Raw genomic sequence first — 19,786 nt, 5'->3', positions numbered from 1 at the left:
CACCACATTCTCTAGTGCTTGCAATTATAAAGGCTGGTTAAGAATGTGACTGCGCTAGGTTACGAATGCAGTGTTATTGAACTAGCTACCAAATCCAATAGCAGTCCCTAGTCTCGGGAGAATAGGTCAGTGGCAACGTGTGCACCTTGGAAGCAAGACGACAAGGAGCAACACAGGTTCGATCCACGGGGCCGCGCTTAGAAACCTCTGCATATTAAGTGTGTTATAAATAACCTATCATATCATTTAGCCTATACCTGCATGACAGAGTTTTAAAACCTAGTTATATTAAAGCGTACCATAGCCCCAAGATACTTTGCACCTACTTGTTGATGAAATGAAGCATTGGAAACCAAAGGTGCACAGCTAGGCTTGCCCAGATCAATGCGCATGTGCCGCTTATGCAGCAATGAAATAGTGGAATCTTTGGAACATCTGATGATGCAATGTGAATGCCTCTTGGAACTGCGATCTAAATATTTAAAATCAATTGACAATAAGATAGATGTAAATGATCTTTCCATATGAATAGTAATGATTGTAATATAATTTCTTTTATGGTTTTATTTTATTTACGAATTGTAGTGATTTTAAAGATTCTTAGTAGTTGAAAATGTATTTCCATGTCATTATGGTTTTTAGTTTAACTGTTTTTAAGATGAGAATTGAAACCACTTATCTATGTATCAAAGCGAAACCACTTCCGTTGATTGCAATCGCAACCTTCTCTACAATCCTAGGTGTATTAAGGTGTAGTGAGGTTTGAGGACATCAAGTAACAACATAGATTTGGTATCAATAATCATGGTGTAGAAATGTTTTTTTAAGACTAATGTTTTATGTATGTATGTTTTATTGTTGTATATTAATAAACTTAAACTATAAGAGATAGCAAAGGACTATCTGAAAATCCCACACTATGGGGAAATGTCCTGAAAAGCCTTCCAGTAGAAGGGAGTCATTCTACTGGACTTTGTGTTTCGGAAGAGTGGTAGTGTCAGAGAAGGTTAGTTTTGGGACGGAGGACAGATGTTTTGATTACAGTCTTCACTATTGATGACGAGCACCCTAGTTTAGTTCTAGTTTAGTTCTGTTAGGTAGGGAAACCCTTAGAATGGGGAAAGTTAGGCATGTTCATTATTATTTTATAATACACCCTGTTCAATATGGTACCCATTGGTCTGTCTCATCCTTCTGACCTACCAGAGGTGCCTTGCAAAACCCTTATCAAAGATGACACATCAAGCCTTTACCAGCTCTCTTTTTCTCACAGGGGTACTAGTGTTATGTACCGGGGGAACTGAAACAGGCAATCATCTATCCAGTCTGACAGTTGGTGAGCAAATGACTATCTCAGGTTTATCAGACTGATAGAGCAGATACAGACAGTGAAGTATGTTGTGTGTTGGAATAAGAATATGCTAATACAAATGTAATTTCCTCTCGATTCGCCAAAAGTGCTTGTGAATTAGATGTGATTTTTAAACCCACATTTTAAAATCACAAAATCTGATGAGCAATGTATGGTCAATCATCAATTTGACAACAAGGTCCACTTAAGTTCAGGCATCTGAAGAATTATGGAATGGTGAACACAGTAGACCAGTGACGTGTTCTGTGTTAGTTGAAGAGATTGTACATCTAAAACACAGTATTTCCAGGTTATCGGTGGTTGGGCATGACAGAGCTGTGATTAGAAAAGGAACCCTTTAAAATCTCAGCAAAACCACACTCATTCTTGATAGATCTGTTTACCATGGTGGTTTCCTTGGCGAGGATGCCAGACAGGACGAGTTATCTGACATTTACTATAAAGCACTTTTAAGTGTTTCGTGAGAACTTTGACACTTACAGGGCCTGGCAATTCGCTGGGAGTATTTTTATTTCTGGGCAGATGCCGGCTCGAAGGTTGGCAGGATTTTATGGACAGGGAAGACATGAGATGCCAATGGAGAAGATCAAACCTATCACTACCAGTGTATGAGTTTAGGGAAGGGACCATGTTTATTGTGCCTACTCACAGGATAAATATACATTGTCTGCTCCGGGCTGACAACTGCACATTTTTGCCTGTGCATCTAAAAACTAAATTTGGTCTGTAGGGACATGTATGTTCGTGTCCATTTAAAAATTACAACGGGCCTCTAAGTCCCTTTATTTTTGTGGGTATCGAAATCTATACTTCTGGCCACTATTGTCCTGTATTTTATCTGTGCATCTAAAAATTGAATCAAGACCTCAAAGTCCTGCCTTTTTGAGTGCATGTAAAAGTTGCATCTAACCCCCAGGGCCCAGTATTTTTTTTGTGTTACTATAAATCACATCTGACCCCTGAGGTCCTGCAGATGCTTGGGCATGTAAAAATATTATATTTGATTCTGAACCACACCTTTCAAATAGTTTTCAACCATAGGGCAATATGGAGAATAATCACAGCAAATCTCCTATGACCTGTCATGTGCAACTTTGTCGCATGAAATCACCTACAAAAAACTTTTGCATCTCTGGTAGATTACCATCAAAACCTTTTTCAATACAAAATTTGAAATTTCCATAGATGCTTGACTACACTGGGACACAATATTCTCATTTTACAAAAAAAATAAATGGACCAAAGACACGTAAAAGGTGCCTCTAGAATCCTCATGATTTAAAGAAGTATGCTCCTATGTTTTGCCTATACAAACTGAAATGGGGTTCTTTGTCAGATGGGAACGTTGCTATAGATCATGTTATGTCATGCCACAGTTTGTCATGTTTTGTTGTGTAGTAATAGCAATGGCATGCCGCTTTGTAGGAAGGATTCGAAGCCTCTGCATATGTGCCTTTCATGGACTGTTGCCTGAGTAGAATGCAGTGCTCTAATATATTGCTCTCATGTTTCATTTAAGTGGCGTATTTACTAATTTACTACATGTTATTCCAGTTTATATAATTTGATGTTGCATTTTGTTGTTTTGCATTAATATCTAATGTCCATGCGACCTTGAAGCATCAGACTCTACACCGCTGTTTTGATGTAATATGCACACTCTGCCCTCTATTAACAGGACAACATAACTGCAGCCCAAGTCGAGAGGGTTATGTAAATTCAGCATTTTGCAGACAAACTCCCATAGGAGCCCAGCCTCAGCATCAGAGGAGTCCTGTCTCACACACCATTGTAACCATCCCCATAAATTTGCTAACCGGTCTCAAGAACCTCAAGGAATCTTGGTCGAAGGCTTTGCTCCCAGAGGAGCCATGCTTCTAACCCTACCCTTTTTTTTAAAAAGTGCCCATATTCGCTGTAGATTCTTTGTTAAAAGAACCTGGCCGTTTGTGAGCCTATGGGTCTATGTAGAAGGACTTTGACCTCCTGTTTTGTTGGGCATAGTTTCAACACTTCCTGGCTCACAATAGCACGGCACTGTGAAAGGCTTTAAATCCTCACCGCTGCTGAGCCAAAGACATTACTCAGTGTCCTTAAACATTTTGGACACATAGACAAGCACAGACACTTTGAGATTACTCTGGTGGTGGTGGTTGTATGCAGTTTAACAAGTTTATACTGGGAAAAGGGAAATGATGCTAATTTGCATTTCTGAAACACAACCCGAATATTTTCATTCAAGGATTCCTAGGTGTTCAAGTTGTGTAGATCAGCATTTCTCTAGCCTGTTTTGGAACACCTTCACCTCCGTTGCAAGCCCATTCTTTCGACTTGTCAGCCTGCAAGATATGGTTGACTAGCCGGCTGTGCAGACCCCCAGTTCTGCTCTCTGGACGCACTGGTATTCACATTGTTGGCTTGCTACCTGAATTATTTCCTCCTTGCCCATTGGCACTGTGAGGTGGCCTTATTTAAGCAATAACCCTGAGATAGGTGGGCATTGCTTGTGAAGTAAAGGCCTGTGCCCGAGTTAAAGGCCCTGCCAAAGTGAGGCCCTTAACGTGGGCCCTGGCACCATTACCTGACTGGTATTGTCCATCCCCACTGAGTGGTTCATAGCTAATAGCTGTTTTCCAGGATGACAATTGTTTTTTTTTTAATTGAAGTCGCAGTCTCCTGTAACAAAAACAATCGTATAAAGCAGAATGGAACGAAAGGAAAATGGAACTTCTCCTAGTCCCTTCTCCCTTTCCTTTGTGGCCATATTCAGGGTAAGAAGCGAGTCATCGGGAGGTGAGGTAAGTGTCTGCATGGAGGATGCAGAACGGGGGATAGGATTGAGGGGTAAGCAGGGTGGCAGGTGAAGTGGGAGAATGGAACAAAAGGCTCCCACCAATCCCCTCACACCCCTGGCCTAGAGGATCGCGGCCCAGACACCCGCCACGAGAGGACTTTGCCCATCTACCAGATGACCAGATACCCTGGTACAGGAACATATGGATGTGCCCACGAGCCTGCCCACCAGCCTGCCCTGCCCATGCCGACACCTGCGGAATGGATGGACTCGACTGAACCATTCAACAGTAAATGAACACATCGTTAGAGATGCCATGACGACCTAGCCAACGGTCAGCACACCCGTGCAAACATGCACACTGGACACTGCCACATCAATCCACACGAAGAACATATTCAGTGCTATGACGTAGGTGACGGACACACCCACTGACGCGCATCTTTATTATTTTTCACATAGGTTTTTCAAAATGCAGAAACACAAGACGCACAATGAACTCATCTAAAATGCTTGCTCACGCTTCTCCTAAACCCATGCATTGCAATGAGAAATATAACAAAGACATGATACTGGGGATAAAGCAATATGATACCATAACCTAAAGCGCCGTGCATCAAAACGTCTCCACCTATGCACCAGGCCCAAATAGGCCGCAAGCAAGAGCTTCCATGAACATTGAACGAGCAAGAGTACAGTTGCTGACCCTGCAGAATGAGCCCGGCGAGAGCAGACAGTCAAGGGCACAATGTTGCAAACTCGCATGCCGCAAGCCGACGCCAAGGTCACACCTGCAAATTAAGCCAGGCACACAGTGGAAAATGCAATATTAAATGTGCAGAATTCTGCCTCAACCACGGTCTCTCCTCAAGTGACCAAGCCGAACCTGACAGGGTGCCAGGCCCAGGAGGAGGGAGGCGCCTGGATCCCACGTTTCAAGACACAGGCAGATACAATTAAGCGACTCAATGGACATCTTCGGCGGTGGGAGTAGTCTACCTTCCAGCATATGAATAAATCCTCACATTGTCTGCACATACCCATAGTGATACATTGTTGCAAATGACAGGTGCACCGCGAGCTGGGAACAGCGATGGTCCCAGACTGGGGGGCTCGCAAGTGGACCAATCAGAACATGGGGCTCTTATCACTGACGCCATTAACATTAGCCAATCCTCAGGGGTCTTCATGTAACAATTTTCATGTATCAAATTGAAGGGACAACCCAAATATACCACCTAACTGACCCTCAACCACTAACAACGCTCTCTATACGTATGCTATACTAACCCTACCACTCGAGGAACCAATCCAGAGTGGCGATAGGTTTTTTGCTAACTTTTCCCAGGTGACGCAAGTAGCGCGTCAGACTAAGGTAAAAAGGGCCTGCGAGCCCCACGATTAGAGAGAGAGTGTCAGGACGGACGCGTACGATCCTTGACCCATCCCTGCCGTTTTGTTTAATAAACAGCAGAATCACCTTGCTTCTTGCGTGTGCCTCATACTCATTTTTGGGATACGCGGGAGGAGTTGGGGCCTCCCTGCCCGGAGGTCCGCGGACGGCCCAGCCGACCCCAGGATAATTTCCCCCCGACAAGTTGGAGGCACTGCTGAGATCTGTTTAAGATCTGCTTTTATTTTATTTTTCCGAGTACTCCCGTTGCGAGGAGGCCCGGCGGCGCGGCCCCCTCTGCCGCTGCCCCCTTTTGAGGACTACAAGACCATCGCGGAACTGCGAGAAGACCGGACAGCGCAATCCGGATATTGGCCTTCGGGAGCCGGTTGAGAAGTATCCCGCCCGCGGTTGGCGAGTGTCCAGACGTGGTCCAGACGAGGGGAGGTGGCGAGCCGCTTGGAGGGGTGCACGCAGTCGAGCGTCCCCGCATCAAGGGAACTTGGTGAGTATGCCATGCACAACAAGCAATGTGAAATTGTGAGGGAGGGGGGAGGAATTGAATGCGGTAGGCGGGAGGTGTTACACAGGTGCGCGGCGAAGGTTTGATAAATTAGTGTTGACGGTGAAGTGAATGGTAGCTGGACAAGTGCGAGAGCAGTCCGCTACGTTACGGAAGAGGAGGGGGCGGAGCACGAAACACTGATTGGCCTAGGTCGCGACCACCTGTAAGGGTGTGTGTGTGTGTGCGGTTTCCTACGATTTGGTGATTATTGATCAATGAGTAGATGAGGATCCCTATTGATCGAGCAGGAAACTCGATAGATAGATGACGTTTCCCTGTAGGCGGTAGCTAGCTGGTTGCCTATTACGGAAGATAATTGGCTGGTTAAGCCCTCCTGTCGAGGGGCGTATTACACGCGAGGCGACGCAGCGTGCGCAGTCCGATTATATTGTTGATTACCTTGTTCCAGGCGTGACAGGAAGACAGCTGTGGGGTTAACGGGGGTAGATTGCAAGCGTATTTTGAACTTTTAAAAACATGTGAAGAACTTACCAGTAGTTTTGAAGAGATCGGTGACGTCACCAGTAGGGCTTTCATAGGATATCTCGAACACAAGGCATTTTTCTTTCGGAGAGTGGTGGGGAAGAGAATTATGGTAAAGGAGTGGAGACGGAGATAAACGGTAACGAGTTGATCGGGGGGAAGGTGAAAAGGGGGACGTGGCTGCGCACGGAGAACGCCGGCCACGGCAAGTGAAGAAAGAGGAGGAGGTTTAAGAGAAAGTGGGACAGCTGCATAAGAACGTCACACGGGGCACGCAGCCGCAGGGGACTATGTGCGCATCGGCCGCAGGGGGCCGTAAAGGTGTTCGGTAAAGGAAGAAAAGAAAGAAAAGAATATACAAATGCAAACGCTATATTTTACTATTTTTCCTTAGCGGACAATCGCAAGTCCCCAAAATTACGGGGCCAGGTAAAGATCTAAGACTGTATAGTGTACACTGTTAGCAAGATAACCGCTACCAAATATGGGAAGGATAACAAGTGAAGCGCTACTATGTCATACGGGACAGGATCGGGAGGGTGGGGGAACACCCTCACTACCCCGCTACAGCACATATGTAAAACACTGTCACCCCATAGGGAGAAACTGATCAAGTATAGCATAGAATGGACACAGGGGATGGACAACAAAATGACGACACCACGGCCGCCTAATGACAGTTTCGATCCATATACCCAACATTCACTATTAACCCATCTGCATAACACATACAAGGGGAAGAAGTTGATACACCACGTGGAGGTGTTTAACTTATGGAGGATGTTCCAAGGGTCCCGACCAGGACCAAACAGAATGTTCATTATGGGGGAAACAATGGAAGAGGAGAAGATTAAGGAGGAAGGAGAGAATGGGGGAAAAGAGAGTGAAGGCACACAGAACACGGGGAACGGACAAGAGGGAGGAGAGAAGAGTAACAACATAAACGAAAAGGAAATAAAAAAGGAACAGAGCAACGATATACCCCTAGCGAAGGTAGTGAAAAAGGAGGAAGGGGGGTTATATCCTTTAACAGAACTACGAGACATGGTTCAATTAAGGGCGGCTGAGGGGTACTCGAACCCGGCATACAGCCCGCCACCATATACAGCCACAGGTAGCCACACGGGAAGGGAGCAGACTAGTACGACGGGATCAGCTCGTACGAAAATGCCCGCAGGGGAAGGGGGGATCGGCGAAGAGCCGATCGCAGGAATAGGACAGGATGAGTGGGTAGCTGCGCAGGTATTTTTAAAATTACGAGGTTCATTAACAGAAGAAGAGGAGGAGGTAGTAAGGAAAATGGACGAGGATAACACCAGGAAGAGTGAAAGGAAAGGGGAAGAGGGGAAAAGAAAGGGGGGAGAGCTGTTAAGAGAAAAGGAAGAGATTATGTATGCTTTTGAGGTTTGGCGACATTGGCGAGATTAGCAGAATTAAGGGATGAGCAGAATGCACTGATCAAGCAGCTCGAGAGAGAGGAAAGAGAGAGAGCACGGGAAAGGAAAGAAAGCAAGAATGAGTTGGAAAAAATGAGGGAACGAACTGAGGAGCAAAAGAGAGAAGCAGAAAGGGTGAAGGCAGTAGCAGAAAGGGTATCCAGAGCAGCACTGCGTGACAAGAAAAGAGAGGAAGAAGAGAAAGCAAAGGAAATGGAAATATGGAAGAGGAGATTACTATCAGAAACAACAAGGAAATACGAAGAAGGGAGGATGATAGAGGGTATATTAGAGCGGGAAAGAGCGAGATGGGAAAGGAATAAAGAAGAAGAAAGGATAATGGAAAAGATGAGTAGTGAAGTAATGTAGGAATTGAAAAAGAAAAGAGAGGAAATTGGTAGAGAAATAGCGGAGAAAAATGAAGGGGAAAGAGAAGATAGGAGAGGGGAGAGTGAAGTAAGGAGGTATACAGAGACACAGAAGTAGCAACAACATCAGCACAAAGGGGTGCAATTGGCAAAGAAGACAAGGGAGGAACGGATCTAATAGACTTGAAAACAGTAACGATTAGGGGGGAAAAGACAGATTGGGGGTTGCCATTAATGGAGGACTTTTGCAGTGAGGAAGGGGAAGGAATGGAGAAGGAAGGAAGAAACAGTGAAAGGGAAAGCTTAGATAAATTATACATCACCCGGACAAATAGAGAATCACCATGGATCTGCAGGAGAAAGGAAGAACTGGAGGGAGGTGAGGAGAAAGAGCAAGGAATGGCGGAAAGGCAGACACGTGCAGCTACACCCTCACCATCCCGTCCAACATGCTCCACTACCTCACGCTCATTACGTGTAACATGCCCACCTAAACTCGCACCCTTCCCCCACGAACTGACACCCTATGCAGGCAGGCTTAGAGACCTCCCTGGACGCAGGCAGGGAGAACGAATACACACGCCCACATTAAATAAAGGAAATGATAAAAGAAGGGGAAGAGATGGAGGAGAAACAGTTACGAGCGGGGGAAATATGGACCCCATTGACGATGTAGAAGACAGGGAAGAAGAGGAGGGGTGTACGGATTTGATTCTGTGGAACCCAGGGGGCCAACCAGGACACAACTTAATGCCACTTCTGGAGAGGGGAGGGGTTAGACCACAATACGTCCCCTGGATGCATGCAGACAAGGAAAATATAAAGTGCAGGCTCCCATCATTAAGTGGAGGTGCGGGAAAATGAATATATGAAATGGAAAAACACACCGCAGGACAGAAACTGGCAGTGGGGGATGTAAAGGGCCTTCTAATATCAATATTGGGGGATGCAGCAGATGACATCTGGAAGAGAGCAGGCTTCCCCGGGGTCACAATAACAAACACATCACACGATGGGGCACCATTCGCAAACTGCAGACATGCATTATGGCAAGCGCTGAGGGTACAGTACCCAGACACATCAGACATAGGAGCAATTACCTCACGCAAGATGCGTGAAAACGAAGATCCTGTTGATTATATCCAGGAAATTCAAGAGAAGTGGCGTATGGAAACTAGAGAACAATGGGACAAAACACCAGCAATATTCTATCATATACTAGTACAAGGGCTCCCAGAAGCAGTTCAGAAACAACTGAAGAAAGTAGTGGGGATGGAAGCAAAAGCATGGCCAGAAATACAACTGACGATAGTGCATCATTGTAGGACATGGCAAGAGAAGATGAAACAAAAGGAAGAGGATAGAAAAACGGAAGAGGCTAAATTGGTACAGAAAAAACTTACTAAATACACGGTGGAAGGTGCACTAATAACTACACCTGCAACAACGACTCAAAACCCCACACAAGTAGTGGCTGCACAAGATCCCTCCCAAATACAATCATCACAGATTGTAACACAACAGCTGCCGCCACTCCAACCATACACGACTAACATGGGAGGAGGATACTCAACGCCAGGAGCTGGATATTATAATTACAGCAGGGGAAGGGGAGGAATGATGAGGGGGAGGGGATACGGATATAACACACAACAGCAAGGGGGAGGATTTAGAAATTTCTACCCCACCGGGCAACCAGTATACCAGGACAACTCAGGAAGCTTTCCATGGCAGAACAGGGAACCACTGGTGTGTTGGATTTGTGGATTAGTAGGGCACATGTCACGCACGTGTAGAGTGAGACCAGGCACATCATCATGGGGAGAACAGGGACAACAAGGGCCTACACAGGAACAGCAGGGCATCCAGCAACAGCAGGCATTGCAACAGGGAAATGGGCAGCAACAACTAGTAACACAACAACAGCCACAGACATATTCACTGCCACAACAACAGGTAGCGATAACACAACAACCCCAAGTACAGCAAGTACAGCAACCTGCCCAGATTCAAGACCATAACATAACCTCTACCAATACACAACTACAGCAAACACAACTGGGAAGGGTGATGGTCCTGGGACACAACCCTTACACAGGAAGTGGTCAATCATTATACCCACAATAGGACAGCCCACAGACGGCCTTGGTGTGTCCCATCCTGTCGGTAACACCTAATAGTGCGGAGGAACCACGCATGAGGTAACGATAGGTGACAAAAAATTATCATTCCTTGTCGACACCGGGGCGACCCGGTCTTGCATAAGGGAAGGTAAATTTAAGATGTCAGGTGAAGCCATGAACACCCAAGGATTCTCTGGGGCTAGGGGGTTGGTTCCCTTGACTGATAACATTCCCTTATCAATAGGGGATTATGACATGTCAGTCCCGCTTTTATATTCTAGGGCCTCACCAGTAAATATAATGGGGAGAGACATAATGACCAGGTTGAATATGACAATCTCCTTTACGGAGGACGGCATAATTTGCTCCACTCCAGGAATAAACATGCTCACTGCACGACAAATTATGCAAGCATACTGTGGACAGACAGTAATTAGGGCTGAGCCAGTAGATGGTGAACTGTTCCAGTACGGGACAGACAAGGCATTTGCATGGATGCCAGGAATAGAAGGAAAGATCTGGAGGAGGCCAGCAGCCTATTTGTTTAGACCAGAAACACCAGCCAATGAACCAGAAGGAAAGGTGATTTCAGTGAACATAGAGAGCATTATAGCAACTGCTGATTACATTGCAGTACATGCCCAAGACAGAGAAGGAAGAGCATGGAGGGCAGTGATAGCCCTAGAAGAGGGATGTAGGCTCACCCAGGTGTCAGACGAGGAGCTCTTCTCAGAAGAAAAGGAAGAAGGTGAAATGGTATTTATGATGAGTGTAGAAATATGGCTAAGAGTGACATACAAACAAGTGGCACAGAAAATTGCAATGGCACTTGAAGCACCCACATCCTCCCCAGTTCCCTTCTTTGAGGAGGATATGGCAAAGGTACCAACATCATTATGGACTACTAGTCCCTATGACGTGGGGTGCATAAAAAGTATAGGGGGAGTAAGAATAAAATTGAAAAAAGGTGCAATACTCCCCAGAGTGAAGCAGTACCCACTATCAAAAGAGGCAGATGAGGGCATATATGAAACAATAACGGCCCTTATAAATAATGGCATATTGGTACCATCAGAATCACCATGTAACACAGCTGTATACCCAGTGCGCAAAGCTAAAGGGGGGTCTTGGCGCTTCATCCAGGACCTCAGGCCCTTGAACAACATAGTGGAAGCAGAATACCCCATAGCAGCAAACCGGCCACAATATTGTGTGGCATTCCAGCAGAGGCATCACGATTTACAGTGATAGACCTAAAAAATGCCTTTTTCTCAATACCCCTGCACCCAGACTCACAAGATCTGACAAGCTTCACGTACAGAAACACAAAATGGAAACACACCAGATTGCCACAAGGGTACTGCGAGTCACCCTCAATTCTCAACAGAGTAATACAGATGGACTTGGGTAACATTGAAGTGGAAAGCACAGTGTTGCAGTATGTTGATGACATAATAATTTCCAGCACAAGTGAAAAAAGATGCAGAGAGGACTCATTGAAGATGCTGACAATATTGGCTGAAAAGGGTTATAAGGTAGACAAAGAAAAGTTACAGTACTGTCAGGAACAGGTACTTTACATTGGTCAGCTCATATCCCAATACGGAAGAAAGATTGCACCACAAAGAGCACAGGCCATTTCAAAAACGCTGCTGCCCCAAACAGTGAGGGAACTGCAGCAGTTCCTGGGACTGTGCAACTACTGTAGAGCATGGGTATTTGATTACAGCTCATACATAGGACCCCTACTTGCGGCATTAAAAGAAGCTAACAAAGGGGAGAAAAAATTGGGGTGGACAATGGAAATGAAAGAGGCCTTTGATGAACTGAAAGATGCAATATCAACTGCTCCGGTACTGGCCACCCCAGATTATGAACGACAATTCTTTATATTTTCACATTGCGACTCAGCAGTAATGAAAGTAGTGTTGGCTCAAAAAACAAGCATGGGTTACAAACCAGTAGCGTTTTACAGTGGCCACTTGGATCCTGTGATGTTAGGACATTTCCCTTGCGAACAAGGTCTCGCCGCAGCTGCCTTTGCGGTAGAGAAAGCATCATCAATAACAATGGGGTGCCCAACCACACTATTTGTGGAACATGCACTATTTGCAATATTAAACAAGCCTAAGTCCACACTAACCACGCAGAGGGCGTCAGGTTATGAGATCATCTTATCTAGACCAGAATTATCAATTGTTAGATGCAGCACAGTTAATCCTGCAAGGTTTATAGCAGAAGTAATTGAGGAAGGAGACTATGCACATGATTGTACACAGACTACCGAAATGTACTCATGTACTAGAAAAGTTGAAGAGGACGCACTAGATGGAGGAGAGCTCTTGTTCATTGATGGGTCATCAACAATAGACCAAGTGATGGGATAAGGAGAACTGGGGCAGCAGTGGTAAAAATGACAGAGGAACCGGTGTGTGTGGCGGTGAAATGCGTACAATTACCACAGCATTACTCTGCTCAAGCAGCAGAATTGGTTGCACTGATCTTGGCATTGAAGGAAAGCTTTGACAAAAGAGTGACTATATATTCTGACAGCGCATATGTCACGTCTACTGTCCACTCAGCATTGTCCAAATGGAGGAGAAGAGGGTTTAGGAGAGCTGACGGCACCCCAGTACAACATGCTCTCTTATTAGCTGAACTAATTGAAGTAATAAATGACCCCCAAGAATTAGCTTTGGTCAAATGTACCGCACACACTAATGGAGAAGATCATGTCTCAAAAGGAAATGCAGCAGCAGACGCACATGCGAAGTATGCTGCATATTTTGGTGAGATATGGAACCCCCCAGAGTTAGAGAGAGGGAGAGGGAGGGGGATAGCTAAAGAAATGTTGATAAGAGAGGGGTACACCCATCTCCCAGCCACACAGATAATGGAGCTACAAGCGGCTGCACCAATGGCAGAAAAAGAAATATGGGTAAAAAGAGGATGTACAATGTCACCAACTGATGCACTATGGCGCCAGGGTAACACTGGAAAGATGGTAATGCCATTGGCACTATTGAACACCGCCCTGAGCCAACTCCACCACCCAGCCCACACAGGCAAGGAAGTTATTGCAGCATGAATTAGGGAAGATTGGTTCTGTCCCGAGTTAAATTCCCATGTGACAAATTTTATCAGCAATTGTCTCACATGTCAACAGTTCACGGCCGGTCACACGCTGAAAGTGATAAAAGGTACTATACCCCGGCCAGAGGGACCCTTCCTACACATCCATATTGACTATGTTGATATGATCAACGTATGTCAAGGAAATAGGTATTTGATTGTAGTAGTATGCCCATTCTCCAGGTGGATTGAGGCAGGACCCTGCTCACACCCAGATGCATTTAGAGCAGCTAAATTTCTAGTGAGGGAGGTTTTCCCCAGGTGGGGAGTGTGCGAGGTACTGCGGTCGGATAATGGCCCGCATTTCGCTAATGAAATGTTCCAGCACATCACATCCTTACTGAACATCAAGCATAAATTTGCATGTGCATATCACCCGCAGGCCAACGGTATATGCGAACGCCTGAATGGCCTACTGAAGGAGGCAATTGCAAAGATACAGCAAACAACAAAGAAGAGTTGGTTGTATTGCCTTCCGCTAGCTCTATTTGAGCTGAGAAATAGACCAGGCTCCGACCACCACCTCACTCCTCACGAGGTGGTGACCGGACGTCAAATGTGCCTTCCTCTAACGCCAACATCAAGAGCATTCACAGATTATGAAAACACTGCAACTGTTCTTGGTGATGAAATGTACCAATATGTGTCTTCTTTGATTACTAGTGTAGTGTTTGTGTCTCAACAGCTCGAGCGCACGCGGGGCGGGTCTAAGAGTGATCAACAAGAAGACGTGGATAAAGAATTGGAAAAGGAAAAACTGTGCAAAATTGCTAAAGGTGACCACGTGCTACTCCGCAATTTCAATAGAAAGTGGAACAGCCCACGCTTCACTGGCCCCCACCTGGTAGAGGAGGTATCTACGAGAGCGGTAAAGTTGCAGGACAAACGTGCTTGGAATCACCTACACGACGTAAAGATCTGCAAACTCCAGACCCGCCCTAGCGTCACCGACAGGGCCATTGGAAGAACAGCAACAGCGTCACCCACGGAGGAAGAGACTTCTACCACAGCTGACGACCTAAGTGTCTCCATACCCTACCACCCCCCAGATTCCCCAGAGACAACTACTGACATAGAAAGGGGTAATTCCCATACCGCCCACCCCATGGTCACACGATCAAAGAGTAAACAGACTTCCGCCAGTTGAGCCCCAAACCCTCTGCCCATCGACCCCCTACCCACTGCAGTAATAACCCAACTGAAGGACATTGTCTTGCACATATGCATATGTAAACACTTGGATGTTCTCTTTTTTCTTTCTCGCACATGCAGGTACCGCGTATTATTGTATTGCTAAAGAAAACAGATAACTAACAAAGTTCATTGCCCAGGAGTAGATGCTACCCCCAGACGATAACTACCCTGAAGAGCTATCACACCAATTTGTCTATCACATAAAAAGGCCAAAGTATCTAAAAAGAAGGAGGGTACGTGTCTACTACACAGCATTTCTCTTGGCCATAGAACAATCAATGCCCCATCTTCACCAACGCTTGCCTGCCCTAAGAGATAGATCGCTTAGATTGGCGTGGGAACAGCTCTTCGCCTGGGAACTGAACGACTACTTGATAGGGAGAGCTTGAAAACAACAACTAACACTAATAACAAGCATATTGAGAATTTTCAGGCGGGCAACTTTAACGTTGCTAGAATAAGCTGCCGGACTGCAGCAAGGTAAGAGCAAAATGCTGGTGAGACTAGCCTCTGTAATAAAGATGATAGGGATTTTAATGATCACCGGGTTCTTGGCTGCCTCTGTATGGCAGAAAAGTTATGCTATCAATATTTTGGCTGTACCCAAACCTAATATACCCCCACCCACGGCTGCAACAGGTGTTACGTCAGGTGGTACTAGCAAAATTCCACACAAGGGAAATAGAGTTAAACACAGCACATACTCAGATATTAAAGGTATTGACAACTACATACAAGATTCAGCTCACGTCTCGAACAACATGTGGTACCAACACATGACCCAAATAGGTAAGCAGACAACAGAAGACAGCTGCTACGTCTGCTCATTGATCCCATACGCCATGAGCGCTTCTCGAACTTTCGTTGCCATGTAAATAGATGAAAAGACAGCACGATGTATAGTATACTTGGCACTGTTCCAAACGAAAGGGAGGTTTCAAGGGACGGTGGTGCACCTGGTATGGAAAACGCGAGACACATATCCATACGAAAACAACTTCCTCAAGACTTATTTGAGTTACCACAAGACCAGTTTGCATGCTGAAGCATTCAGATACATGACAAGTGGCCCTGAAAAAGGAGAAACAAAGAAAGTAACACTACAATACCTACCATGTGATTGGTACGCCACTGAAGTTCCTGGTAAACAAGGATGTTGGGAAAGACCACTGGTAACAATAACAGGGAAGGTGTACCTGGACAACAAATGGGACACAGGAGTGGTTGGCAGCAACATGGTAACAAGAGAAAATATTACAACTATTGCTGAACACAATGACAGATGTTGGATGACTTGGGTCAAGTACGTACCCATGCTAACGTGGATAGAGAAGGATGAAGACCCAATAACAATACTGCCGCTGTCTGCATCTAAGGTATGCTACCAACATAGAGGAGAAGTGGACGTGGGATACAACACCAACTGTGCAAGCGTGATGGAGTTACCTGAGGGGGGAGCAGGAACAGCAGTATTAATGGACCATTACTGGGCCTGCGGAGACAAGGCATACCACACACTGCCCCCTCTGTGGAATGGTGTTTGCACAATGGTACACGTTAATGTACCATCACTAGTGGTGCCCCAGAAACATGTGAACGTGGCGAACTTCCCTAAAATGGATGAAGGAAACAAGAGGAAGAAGAGATCTGTACAACCTCAGAAGGGGCCAGAGAACCAAAACAACAGCAACAACACTGTCCTAAATAGAAAGAAAAGACAAGGAGAACCTCTGACAGGAAATTACCTATGGGGAAGGTCGGAAACAGCAATCACTTCAATCCCACCAGAACACAGACTATTCAGCAGAGCAGCAATGTTCTTCTCCTCAATAATACATCCGGGACTACAAGCTTACGCAAACGCAAAATGGCTCCAGATAACTCGATGGGAACTAATGATGACAATTAATTCTGCAGTAAATGGATTCAACGCAATAAAAGAGGAACTGCGAGCAGTGAGGATGGTAGCACTACAGAACAGATATGTACTGGACCTCCTCACAGCAATGGAAGGAGGAGTTTGCGCAAAGATAGGACAATCATGCTGCACATTCATTCCTGCTAACGATGCTGACAATGGTACACTGACAGAAGCAGTATCACAACTGGCCCAGATGCACTCCAAAATGATGGATGAAAGTAAACGAGTGAAGAAGGATGACAGCTGGTTTTCACTATTATGGTCATGGCTGTCGGACGGACTGAAGATTATAGTTGGATGCATAATACTGGCTGGAGCTGCACTGATCATAATTAGATTTTGGAAGGCCCGGAAGGCATGCACCACAGATGAAATGATCGAAATGGTTGGTATGCACCCCTTGATGCCGGCAGATGATGGCCAGCACACAGGCACAATAATAAAAGAGAGAGAAAAACTGCGCAAACAGATCATCACCAACCACCTGGACCCACCATCTTTGAAGCTCGAAAACCCAAGGAACCCAAGGAGCTACAAAGGGAAATGGGTATACTGCACACCTGGAGGAACCTGTGTATATATGTATTGGTCATTTGAAGACCATGTCAACCACTATGGACATTTGGGAGGAGTAACTAAAATATGGAGAGTGAGAGGAGATAAGGAAAAGGATATGTTTGTGGTCGACAAGTCGACCAGAGGGGGGACTGAAGTGGGAGAATGGAACAAAAGGCTCCCACCAATCCCCTCACACCCCTGGCCTAGAGGATCGTGGCCCAGACACCCGCCACGAGAGGAGTTTGCCCATCTACCAGATGACCAGATACCCTGGTACAGGAACATACGAATGTGCCCACCAGCCTGCCCACCAGCCTGCCCTGCCCATGCCGACACCTGCGGCATGGATGGACTCGACTGAACCATTCAACAGTAAATGAACACATTGTTAGAGATGCCATGACGACCTAGCCAACGGTCAGCACAGCCGTGCAAACATGCACACTGGACACTCCCACACCAATCCACACGAAGAACATATTCAGTGCTATGACGTAGGTGACGGTCACACCCACTGACGCGCATCTTTATTATTTTTCACATAGGTTTTTCAAAATGCAGAAACGCAAGACGCACAATGAACTCATCTAAAATGCTTGCTCACGCTTCTCCTAAACCCATGCATTGCAATGAGAAATATAACGAAGACATGATACTGGGGATAAAGCAATATGATACCATAACCTAAAGGGCCGTGCATCAAAACGTCTCCACCTATGCACCAGGCCCAAGTAGGCCGCAAGCAAGAGCTTCCATGAACATTGAACGAGCAAGAGTACAGTTGCTGACCCTGCAGAATGAGCCCGGCGAGAGCAGACAGTCAAGGGCACAATGTTGCAAACTCGCATGCCGCAAGCCGACGCCAAGGTCACACCTGCAAATTAAGCCAGGCACACAGTGGAAAATGCAATATTAAATGTGCAGAATCCTGCCTCAACCACGGTCTCTCCTCACATGACCAAGCCGAACCTGACAGGGTGCCAGGCCCAGAAGGAGGGAGGCGCCTGGATCCCACGTTTCAAGACACAGGCAGGTACAATTAAGCGACTCAATGGACATCTGCGGCGGTGGGAGTAGTCTACCTTCCAGCATATGAATAAATCCTCACATTGTCTGCACATACCCATAGTGATACATTGTTGCAAATTACAGGTGCACCGCAAGCTGGGAACAGCGATGGTCCCAGACTGGGGGGCTCGCGAGTGGACCAATCAGAACATGGGGCTCTTATCACTGACGCCATTAACATTAGCCAATCCTCAGGGGTCTTCATGTAACAATTTTCATGTATCAAATTGAAGGGACAACCGAAGTATGCCACCTGACTGACCCTCAACCACTAACAACGCTCTCTATACGTATGCTATACTAACCCTACCACTCGAGGAACCAATCCAGAGTGGCGATAGGTTTTTTGCTAACTTTTCCCAGGTGACGCAAGTAGCGCGTCAGACTAAGGTAAAAAGGGCCTGCGAGCCCCACGATTAGAGAGAGAGTGTCAGGACGGACGCGTACGATCCTTGACCCATCCCTGCCGTTTTGTTTAATAAACAGCAGAATCACCTTGCTTCTTGCGTGTGCCTCATGCTCATTTTTGGGATACGCGGGAGGAGTTGGGGCCTCCCTGCCCAGAGGTCCGCGGACGGCCCAGCCGACCCCGGGATAATTTCCCCCCGACACAGGGGTGGCTGGAGGCCAGAGCTTATGGAGGTGAAGATGGGATGCACCAGGATTTCAGGGGGCTTGGCACTATACCATGAGATAAAGTCTGCCTTTCAAGCTCTGCGATTGGCAGGGAGCCCCCATGATGTTACCCCCGGGTGTTAATGCTGCATAAAGCACCATACAAGCAACAAATCAGCTCATGGTTTTCAGGTGACAGTCAGATTATAATAGCACAGAAAGATGAAATTCTCTCACTACATACAGCAAGTCAGACTTCTTAATTGTTTTCATTATAGTTATGATTGTTAAGAATTTACAACAAAGTAAGTTTTACGAAATGCACATTTTAAACATAAATTGGAATAAAAAAACTGATTTCAAAGTAAAAACTGTGTGTAATTGTTGACTGTTACCTTGGCTTTATCACATTCTTCAGACATGCTGTCAATGTGTGCGTGTTCTCACATGTATTATACTACTTATGCTTAGATTATTGAGGCATAAGTAAATCCTGCGGGTAAATGTGGATAATCCATTTGAAAATGTGTGTCACTACACATGGAAGATTTAGTTGAATGGGTGCTTGTTCGATGAAATTCGCGTTGCCGGTCCCTCGCGTTGGGACTCTTATGGCAAGCATCGCTTTTACAAATCCGATGTATGTTTCGAGTACATACTGGAGGCATTCATATGTACATTAGACTCATAAATGACGCTTGTAAGTTACATGTACATACACAGAATGTACCTTTTTTTAAATTGTACGTATTCCTCCTCTGCAA

The 19,786-nt window shown here is 45.8% G+C and overlaps 1 protein-coding gene across 1 annotated transcript in view; it reads left to right on the top strand.

Moving 5' to 3' along the window:
* LOC138488874 (dynein axonemal heavy chain 11-like) overlaps positions 1 to 19,786 on the top strand; it is a 2,478,284-nt gene that overhangs the window by 785,795 nt on the left and 1,672,703 nt on the right. The window lies entirely within an intron of this gene.

This window comes from Ambystoma mexicanum, chromosome 9, assembly GCF_040938575.1.
Source record: "Ambystoma mexicanum isolate Mex_15411 chromosome 9, UKY_AmexF1_1, whole genome shotgun sequence".
Classification (NCBI taxonomy): domain Eukaryota; kingdom Metazoa; phylum Chordata; class Amphibia; order Caudata; family Ambystomatidae; genus Ambystoma; species Ambystoma mexicanum.
The sequence above is the reverse complement of the archived record's forward strand: the minus strand, read 5'-3'. Positions and strand labels throughout refer to the sequence as shown.